Raw genomic sequence first — 11,851 nt, 5'->3', positions numbered from 1 at the left:
AGTGACGACGACAAAACAAAACAAGCAATGGCGATTAATCCTAATAATAATGTGACCGCGGAGCAAGAACAAGACGAAGATCCATCGATTACGAGTAAATTACCGACAGTTCAGGAAGACGATATCGACGATCAGCTTCCTTGTAAAACTACTCGTAAAAAGAAATTGTCAGTATGGAAAAAAATAGCAAGGAAATGTCGAGTAATCAGATCTCCCTTCAGAAAATCATATGAAAAATTATAGTGCTATTCTTGAGTGCTATTGTTATTTTCGTTATTATTACGCTATTAATAAAACAGTTTTTTTTCAACAACTCGATCTTAAGTTTTTTTTTATGTCATGTCGTGTACTAAATTTAGTCTTAGCAAACGCAGTAAATTTTAGGTCGATGTGGTGTTTTCCCGCCTATATGTCGGATTCTGTCATCGCACAGAGGCAAAGTTTCGGTCTGTAAAATAATACTCATAATATAAATATAATAAAATAATATAATAATAAAAATAATATAATTTATAAATTCGCCTAGGCCTATGCATAAATAAGTTTTGAATTTTCAAAAACCCGTGATGATGAAGTATTTCGGTCAGATGTTTTTGGAGAATATCTGATCTAGAAATGTCTTGGCATACTTTTTTTTGTGAATAAATTTAATAATTTTGAATTTGTCTCATTAGCGAACACTTCGATGTCATTATTTTCAGTTATAGTACGGCCATTTTTGCGGTCAAATTATATAACCAGCTATAATTACAGAAGCGGTTTTACCCTGTCCGTCCTTATTCACGAAATTTATGTATACATAGTTAATGACCCGTATGTAAAACATATTTATTTTCATGATCGTAACACATATCCCATAATGCATCGGGATGCACACAACTCTACAGAAGCGTGCCCTGAGAACTTCTCCGTGTAAGTCTAGATAAAGGTGATATCATTGGTGGGTGACTACGTCCAAGGTGCGACACATTCTAATTGTAGTGTGAAACACATATCCTGCTTTTGTAAAAAAAATATTAATCCCAAAAAAACAAACCATTCAACGCACAATATATTTCAAAAAGACACAAAATCTGAATGCACGTATATGCATACAGCTTTGCTGTCCCACTGCAAGACTTGTTTCCTCACCAAATGCGCACAATTTAACCCCCCCCCCTCTTCCCACCTTCGCCACCTATTTACAGAATGGAATTCTCCGCTAATCTCTTATTTTATTGAATCGCTTGACATTTTGGGATACGGTCACATACATAAGTAACCCTTATTTTAACGCTTGCTGAGAATCAAATTGTATCCATATTCTACAATATTACTTTGACTGAGTACACTCTGTTTAGAAATACTTACACTTATTTAGTAATTCTCGAAAGCATATATATAAAATAGCCGTGTTTCATTATTGATATTTTATTTTTGGAAATTTGATATTCATTAGTAGTAATATGATAATTAGTAATTTGGTTAATACGTAATCTTTATTAAACAATAGAAATATACTAGTATTGGGACAACAGGGTTAATGATTGTGGCGAATGATAAAAACGTATCAATAATAGTTGACACAAGGTGGCGCTATAACAATGTAAGCTTCAAGGAATGTACGGCTTCACCAACATTTAAGTGACTAAATCTATTCGCCTCTAAGTCGTCTCACTTTCATATCTGGTGTTGTGGATAATGATATTTCTGAAACTATAGAAAAAGATTTTCTTAACAGGTACCCGACAAATAGCAGATTCGTGCAAATTTACGTGGCGTTGATCTATCGGTTTGGTAATGTCAATGTATTTTCAGTCGTCCGGTAACCACTATTTTTCGTTTATCTCTCCGTGTCATACGTTTGCCATTGACATATAAAGTTTACCTTCCAAGTTGTCGTTCATGTGCGACACGTCGCACTTGTCCCAATTACCCATCATGCACCAGTTGATTTGCGATTCGTTAATAAAAGTGCCAATTGAATGCGGGACAATGTTGGCGGGATTTCAAATGGTACATTATTATTTTATCAGAGTTAATCAAAATTGTCTTCACATACCAACCCTGATATTTCAGTAATTCAGATCGGATTTGAAAATGTTTATCAAAAATTAAAAAAAATGTCGTATAGATTATACATTTTTTTTGCTGACCGTTGATTGCAAAAAATATTCAACTGACTACTTTATTTTATATACCCTATATATGAAATATGTTATTAAAATATAGTGCACTCGTCGCCAGAGTGGTTTGCACCTAAAATATTTGTTCCCTATCTAATAAATAATGAATCTATCGGCTCGACCGAATTCACGTTCTAAAACTTAGAGAAGAAACAAGCTAAAGATGTTAAAGGGCGGTAGTCGTCGCGCCACGCATGAGCAAGATATATGGGTCTCATATAAACAAAGACGGCGACTTTGACTGTTTTGCAGATCAATGATCACAAACAAACAGAGACGTCACCAAGCGTTAATTAGCTATATATAGGTGATTGGAAAGTATCGGAGTAACTGGCTGTAATCAGTGCAAGTCGCGTCCAGGTCAAACCTCATACTTGTGATTCCCATTAAACAGGCGCATTGGATTGTGCTAAGATAACGTTTGCCTTTCTTTTTTGTTGATACATAATACGGTTGAGATTGTGCATACATGTGTGTACTCAGCTTCATTAAAATTAGTTTAATTATCAGATCTTGGAGTAGTCAAAACTGTTTAATAATGTACAAATTAGATAATTAACATATTATTTGGCTATGTATTTTTTAGTCAATGTAATAGGTATTCTTACTATAAATTAATTTTCCCAACATCCCTTGCGGTCCTTATAACGTTTTCCAGTAGCAAGCCGTGAACATGAATTTACTTTTATTTGATTCTATATGTATATGCCGGATAATGAATAAAACATCAATTACGAGAAGATACAGTATTGGAATGTGTTGCTATGCATCACAGTCATGCGTAGTGTCAATTATGTGATCATTTTAGAAATATGCACGCCCGGCAATGTGTATGCTGTATATTTCTTGAATGAACAAATACATGCCGCTTACGAACATACATTACTTAACACGTGACGTGGGTAGGTAATTGGGAGTAGAAGTTTGCTCACTGGATCACGTGGTCAACAATCTCCTCTAGAAACTGATAAGGGTTCACACTTCAAAATAAATGTGTTGGGTAGAATAGTCAGCTGTTATTTATTATTTATATTTAAAGTCAGGGAGTCGTGGCATAGAAATGCATGTACCGCTTTAGTGGTTTTAATTCACTTCAAGAGAGATGCTGCTCACTGTTTACAGCAAGCATTCCTTTATTTTGGCATAAGTTCAGTAAATGTTTATCTTTACAGAAATTCGTCGTCCACTGCATGGTGTCGTACTCGTTTAGAAATATCTCATGAAACCTCTATATATGGTTGAATTTTGCTGGAACCTTATACGTTAAAGTTTCAATCTGCAGTATCTATACTGATATTTTTATGTGAGTGTTACTTAAAACTGCGGTGGTTACAGAATATTATACATCTTCCTTGCAGAGACCGTGGAACCCATCCACGGCTGTACGCTAGTTTTACAAGTTTGAACAAACAGGGACTAGAACGGGAACACGAGGAAAGTTAACCCAGACTGAAACAAAAATGTGATGATGTGTGGATTCACTGGACGTCATAAAATTTTGTTTACTTTCCTTGGCTTACATCCAGCATTTTCACAAACATATTACATTAAATTTATTACGAAATCAGCCCAAGCACAGTCAGACATCTCTATGTTAGTCTATTTTTACAAAATGTGTTCATTATGAATGTGATCGAAACTCGGTTGTTCTATTGCGTTGATCTGCCGACGACACAGCGTGAACGATCGGCCGGCTGTGAATGGCGTAAAGTTGACGCGGCCCGATCACGTGATTCAATCGAACACATTTCATTGTTCAGCGCCTGACAACCGCGGAACCTCGGTGCCGAACATTTCACTATTTACTCTCAAGTCGAAGAGAACGCATCGTTTTTGCAATCGTCACATCAACATTTGACTACTTTAAGTGAATTATCACAATGTTTGCCCTGAGTTTGATTTTTGCGAGTCGTGTTATGTACCGTAGATATCGTCGAGGAACGACCTACCCAGTAGATTCAGTGGTCAGTCGTGACATGGCTCGGTAAGTAGCATTGCAAGTAAAATCCACGCATATGCGAACGCGTTTTATTAGTTTGGGAATGAACACGTCAATTGTAAAAAATGGTATCTGCGCAAAAATATGTCGGGCTAATGGCAGAAATACTGTTTGACCAATCAATAAGGACGACAGAGTGTCAGTTTGTAATGTTGATTAGACTATACTTTAACATGAACTGAAAATGTTGTTGAAACAAATCAATTCTTTATTACACTTGTACATTGGTTATTTTGGAACGCACAATAATATTTGGTGATTATGCGTATTTTCAGTTTTCCATTTCCGTCCAACAAATTCATGTTTAAAAAATATTTATAGTTTTAATAACCATAATCACATTCGACCATTAACATGCAGTGTCGAAAATAAAAACATATTTGTATTTTCAACAAGTTGTGTGATATATGTCTTTACAAAAAAGTTTATTATTTTCATTTTTTTGTTTTATATTTTTCCACAGAATGCAGCAGTGTATTGAGATGGAAGACAAAGAGATGACATTTTCAGGTGGTTGTCATGACTACAAACAAGTGAAGGTTCGGAAAGTCCAACATCGTTCGGCTGACGGTGATAATGTTGACATTAATGCATGTCATACGGGCACTGAAATTCAACACGATCAACACAGAGCTGCATCCAGTACAGTTTTCGATGATATGAAGTCAGTCACCATAGCAACATCAGTACACAAGCAAAATGTTTCAAGTTCGAACAAAAGTTGTCCTCATATTGTTGGAATCAATGATGACACTGCTATAACGAAGACCACGCATTCAATGAACCACTTTAGTGAACTTGAAGGGGATATTTTACATTCATCCAATTCAGGTGAAATTACAGAACTCTCACAAAAACAGATATGTGATAATTATGCAGATGACCTGTCACGTGGTTTGCCTAAACCAGAAAGTTATAACAATGACACTGAGAAGGATCCAAATGAGTCACACGATGAGGTAGAAATATTAGATGAAAACATTGGCGGTAGCTCTGACATTGATGTACCTATGACATCATTAAATCCATTCCGTAAGCTGGAAGACGGAGGGACAGTTGGCCAATTAGATGACAGAGTGATAAAATCACCAGGAAATCCGTTTGATTCGATGCTGAATGTTGCCCAAAGTTCATGTTCAGTATCAGAGACAAATGGAGAACTGACACCGAAACAGCGATATGACATTTATTTGAATACATTGCAGGCAAGTTTTCTACCTTTGCCAGAAAGTGATGACAATGATGATGAGGATGAGGAGGGTGGGGAAAGGAAGGAGAATACAAATGGATTAGATATTGAGGGAGAACTCGTACATGATAACATTGAAGAATGTTGTATCCATGGTTCTGATATCGAAGTAACAATGACGTCATTAAACCCATTCCGTAAGCTGGAAGACGGAGATACAGATGTTCGATTTGAGGACAGAGTGTTAAAATCTCCGGGCAATCCGTTTGATTCGATTCTGAATGTAGCACGAAGCACAAAAGAAACATCGAAACAGCGATATGACATTTATTTGAACACGTTACTGGCAAGTTTTCTACCTCTGCCAGAAAGTGATGATGAGGAGAAATATACAGATAGATCAGATGATAATGTAACACTCGCAGATGACAACTTCGAGGAATGTTGCTGGGTCCATGATTACAATAGCTCCGATATCGAAATACCTATTACGTCATTAAACCCATTCCGTAAACTTGGAGACGTTGAAAAAAGTGGCCAAATAGATGACAGAGTGGTAAAATCTCCTGGCAATCCGTTTGTTTCGATGTTGAGTGACGTACATCGTACCTGTCCAGTCATAAATGACGGGTTGACACCGAAACAGAGATATGACATTTATTTAGATACTTTACTGGCAAGTTTTCAACCACTTCCGGTCAGTGACGACGAATATGTATATAGTGACGACGACAAAACAAAACAAGCAATGGCGATTGATCCTAACAACAATTCGACCGCGGAGCAAGAACAAGACGAAAATCCATCGATTACGTGTAAATTACCGACAGTTCAGGAAGACGATATCGACGATCAGCTTCCTTGTAAAACTACTCGTAAAAAGAAATTGTCAGTATGGAAAAAAATAGCAAGGAAATGTCGAGTAATCAGATCTCCCTTCAGAAAATCATATGAAAAATTATAGTGCTAGTCTTGAGTGCTATTGTTATTTTCGTTATTATTACGCTATTAATAAAACAGTTTTTTTTTTCAACAACTCGATCTTAAGTTTTTTTATGTCATGTCGTGTACTAAATTTAGTCTTAGCAAACGCAGTAAATTTTAGGTCGATGTGGTGATTTCCCGCCTATATTTCGGATTCTGTCATCGCACAGAAGCAAAGTTTCGGCCTGTAAAATAATACTCATAATATAAATATAATAATATAATATAATAATAAAAATAATATAATTTATAAATTCGCCTAGGCCTATGCATAAATAAGTTTCGAATTTTCAAAAACCCGTGATGATGAAGTATTTCGGTCAGATGATTTTGGAGAATATCTGATCTAGAAATGTCTTGGCATGCTTTTTTTTGTGAATAAATTTAATAATTTTGAATTTGTCTCATTAGCGAACACTTCGATGTCATTATTTTCAGTTATAGTACGGTTATTTTTGCTGTGAAATTATATAACCAGCTATAATTACAGAAGCGGTTTTACCCTGTCCGTCCTTATTCACGAAATTTATGTATACATAGTTAATGACCCGTATGTAAAACATATTTATTTTCATGATCGTAACACATATCCCATAATGCATCGGGATGCACACAACTCTACAGAAGCGTGCCCTGAGAACTTCTTCATGTAAGTCTAGATAAAGGTGATATCATTGGTGGGTGACTACGTCCAAGGTGCGACACATTCTAATTGTAGTGTGAAACACATATCCTGCTTTTGTAAAAAAAATATTAATCCCAAAAAAACAAACCATTCAACGCACAATATATTTCAAAAAGACACAAAATCTGAATGCACGTATATGCATACAGCTTTGCTGTCCCACTGCAAGACTTGTTTCCTCACCAAATGCGCACAATTTAACCCCCCCCCCCCCTTCCCACCTTCACCACCTATTTACAGAATGGAATTCCCCGCTAATCTCTTATTTTATTGAATCGCTTGACATTTTGGGATACGGTCACATACATAAGTAACCCTTATTTTAACGTTTGCTGAGAATCAAATTGTATCCATATTCTACAATATTACTTTGACTGAGTACACTCTGTTTAGAAATACTTACACTTATTTAGTAATTCTCGAAAGCATATATATAAAATAGCCGTGTTTCATTATTGATATTTTATTTTTGGAAATTAGATATTCATTAGTAGTAATATGATAATTAGTAATTTGGTTAATACGTAATCTTTATTAAACAATAGAAATATACTAGTATTGGGACAACAGGGTTAATGATTGTGGCGAATGATAAAAACGTATCAATAATAGTTGACACAAGGTGGCGCTATAACAATGTAAGCTTCAAGGAATGTACGGCTTCACCAACATTTAAGTGACTAAATCTATTCGCCTCTAAGTCGTCTCACTTTCATATCTGGTGTTGTGGATAATGATATTTCTGAAACTATAGAAAAAGATTTTCTCAACAGGTACCCGACAAATAGCAGATTCGTGCAAATTTACGTGGCGTTGATCTATCGGTTTGGTAATGTCAATGTATTTTCAGTCGTTCGGTAACCACTATTTTTCGTTTATCTCTCCGTGTCATACGTTTACCATTGACATATAAAGTTTACCTTCCAAGTTGTCGTTCATGTGCGACACGTCACACTTGTCCCAATTACCCATCATACACCAGTTGATTTGCGATTCGTTAATAAAAGTGCCAATTGAATGCGGGACAATGTTGGCGGGATTTCAAATGGTACATTATTATTTTATCAGAGTTAATCAAAATTGTCTTCACATACCAACCCTGATATTTCAGTAATTCAGATCGGATTTGAAAATGTTTATCAAAAATTAAAAAAAATGTCGTATAGATTATACATTTTTTTTGCTGACCGTTGATTGCAAAAAATATTCAACTGATTACTTTATTTTATATACCCTATATATGAAATATGTTATTAAAATATAGTGCACTCGTCGCCAGAGTGGTTTGCACCTAAAATATTTGTTCCCTATCTAATAAATAATGAATCTATCTGCTCGACCGAATTCACGTTCTAAAACTTAGAGAAGAAACAAGCTAAAGATGTTAAAGGGCGGTAGTCGTCGCGCCACGCATGAGCAAGATATATGGGTCTCATATAAACAAAGACGGCGACTTTGACTGTTGTGCAGATCAATGATCACAAACAGAGACGTCACCAAGCGTTAATTAGCTATATATAGGTGATTGGAAAGTATCGGAGTAACTGGCTGTAATCAGTGCAAGTCGCGTCCAGGTCAAACCTCATACTTGTGATTCCCATTAAACAGGCGCATTGGATTGTGCTAAGATAACGTTTGCCTTTCTTTTTTGTTGATACATAATACGGTTGAGATTGTGCATTGTGCAAAACTGTTTAATAATGTACAAATTAGATAATTAACATATTATTTGGCTATGTATTTTTTAGTCAATGTAATAGGTATTCTTACTATAAATTAATTTTCCCAACATCCCTTGCGGTCCTTATAACGTTTTCCAGTAGCAAGCCGTGAACATGAATTTACTTTTATTTGATTCTATATGTATATGCCGGATAATGAATAAAACATCAATTACGAGAAGATACAGTATTGGAATGTGTTGCTATGCATCACAGTCATGCGTAGTGTCAATTATGTGATCATTTTAGAAATATACACGCCCGGCAATGTGTATACTGTATATTTCTTGAATGAACAAATACATGCCGCTTACGAACATGCATTATTTAACACGTGACGTGGGTAGGTAATTGGGAGTAGAAGTTTGCTCACTGGATCACGTGGTCAACAATCTCCTCTAGAAACTGATAAGGGTTCACACTTCAAAATAAATGTGTTGGGTAGAATAGTCAGCTGTTATTTATTATTTATATTTAAAGTCAGGGAGTCGTGGCATAGAAATGCATGTACCGCTTTAGTGGTTTTAATTCACTTCAAGAGAAATGCTGCTCACTGTTTACAGCAAGCATTCCTTTATTTGGGCATAATTTCAGTAAATGTTTATCTTTACAGAAATTCGTCGTCCACTGCATGGTGTCGTATTCGTTTAGAAATATCTCATGAAACCTCTATATATGGTTGCATTTTGCTGGAACCTTATACGTTAAAGTTTCAATCTGCAGTATCTATACTGATATTTTTACGTGAGTGTTACTTAAAACTGCGGTGGTTACAGAATATTATACATCTTCCTTGCAGAGACCGTGGAACCCATCCACGGCCGTACGCTAGTTTTACAAGTTTGAACAAACAGGGACTAGAACGGGAACACGAGGAAAGTTAACCCAGACTGAAACAAAAATGTGATGATGTGTGGATTCACTGGACGTCATAAAATTTTGTTTACTTTGCTTGGCTTACATCCAGCATTTTCACAAACATATTACATTAAATTTATTACGAAATCAGCCCAAGCACAGTCAGACATCTCTATGTTTGTCTATTTTTACAAAATGTGTTCATTATGAATGTGATCGAAACTCGGTTGTTCTATTGCGTTGATCTGCCGACGACACAGCGTGAACGATCGGCCGGCTGTGAATGGCGTAAAGTTGACGCGGCCCGATCACGTGATTCAATCGAACACATTTCATTGTTCAGCGCCTGCCAACCGCGGAACCTCGGTGCCGAACATTTCACTATTTACTCTCAAGTCGAAGAGAACGCATCGTTTTTGCAATCGTCACATCAACATTTGACTACTTTAAGTGAATTATCACAATGTTTGCCCTGAGTTTGATTTTTGCGAGTCGTGTTATGTACCGTAGATATCGTCGAGGAACGACCTACCCAGTAGATTCAGTGGTCAGTCGTGACATGGCTCGGTAAGTAGCATTGCAAGTAAAATCCACGCATATGCGAACGCGTTTTATTAGAATGAACACGTCAATTGTAAAAAATGGTATCTGCGCAAAAATATGTCGGGCTAATGGCAGAAATACTGTTTGACCAATCAATAAGGACGACAGAGTGTCAGTTTGTAATGTTGACTAGACTATACTTTAACATGAACTGAAAATGTTGTTGAAACAAATCAATTCTTTATTACACTTGTACATTTGTTATTTTGGAATGCACAATAATATTTGGTGATTATGCGTATTTTCAGTTTTCCATTTCCGTCCAACAAATTCATGTTTAAAAAATATTTATAGTTTTAATAACCATAATCACATTCGACCATTAACATGCAATGTCGAATATAAAAACATATTTGTATTTTCAACAAGTTGTGTGATATATGTCTTTACAAAAAAGTTTATTATTTTCATTTTTTTGTTTTATATTTTTCCACAGAATGCAGCAGTGTATTGAGATGGAAGACAAGGAGATGACATTTTCAGGTGGTTGTCATGACTACAAACAAGTGAAGGTTCGGAAAGTCCAACATCGTTCAGCTGACGGTGATAATGTTGACATTAATGCATGTCATACGGGCACTGAAATTCAACACGATCAACACAGAGCTGCATCCAGTACAGTTTTCGATGATATGAAGTCAGTCACCATAGCAACATCAGTACACAAGCAAAATGTTTCAAGTTCGAACAAAAGTTGTCCTCATATTGTTGGAACCAATGAGGACACTGCTATAACGAAGACCACGCATTCAGTGAACCACTTCAGTGAACTTGAAGGGGATATTTTACATTCATCCAATTCAGGTGAAATTACAGAACTCTCACAAAAACAGATATGTGATAATTATGCAGATGACCTGTCACGTGGTTTGCCTAAACCAGAAAGTTATAACAATGACACTGAGAAGGATCCAAATGAGTCAGACGATGAGGTAGAAATATTAGATGAAAACATTGGCGGTAGCTCTGACATTGATGTACCTATGACATCATTAAATCCATTCCGTAAGCTGGAAGACGGAGGGACAGTTGGCCAATTAGATGACAGAGTGATAAAATCACCAGGAAATCCGTTTGATTCGATGCTGGATGTCGCCCAAAGTTCATGTTCAGTATCAGAGACAAATGGAGAACTGACACCGAAACAGCGATATGACATTTATTTGAATACATTGCGGGCAAGTTTTCTACCTTTGCCAGAAAGTGATGACAATGATGATGAGGATGAGGAGGGTGGGGAAAGGAAGGAGAATACAAATGGATTAGATATTGAGGGAGAACTCGTACATGATAACATTGAAGAATGTTGTATCCATGGTTCTGATATCGAAGTAACAATGACGTCATTAAACCCATTCCGTAAGCTGGAAGACGGAGAGACAGATGTTCGATTTGAGGACAGAGTGTTAAAATCTCCGGGCAATCCGTTTGATTCGATTCTGAATGTAGCACGAAGCACAAAAGAAACATCGAAACAGCGATATGACATTTATTTGAACACGTTACTGGCAAGTTTTCTACCTCTGCCAGAAAGTGATGATGATGAGGAGGAGAAATATACAGATAGATCAGATGATAATGTAACACTCGCAGATGACAACTTCGAGGAATGTTGCTTGGTCCATGGTTACATTAGCTCCGATATCG

This window comes from Saccoglossus kowalevskii, chromosome 21 (genome assembly GCF_978046115.1).
Source record: "Saccoglossus kowalevskii chromosome 21, keSacKowa6.1, whole genome shotgun sequence".
NCBI lineage: Eukaryota > Metazoa > Hemichordata > Enteropneusta > Harrimaniidae > Saccoglossus > Saccoglossus kowalevskii.
This window is presented reverse-complemented; position numbering follows the sequence as displayed.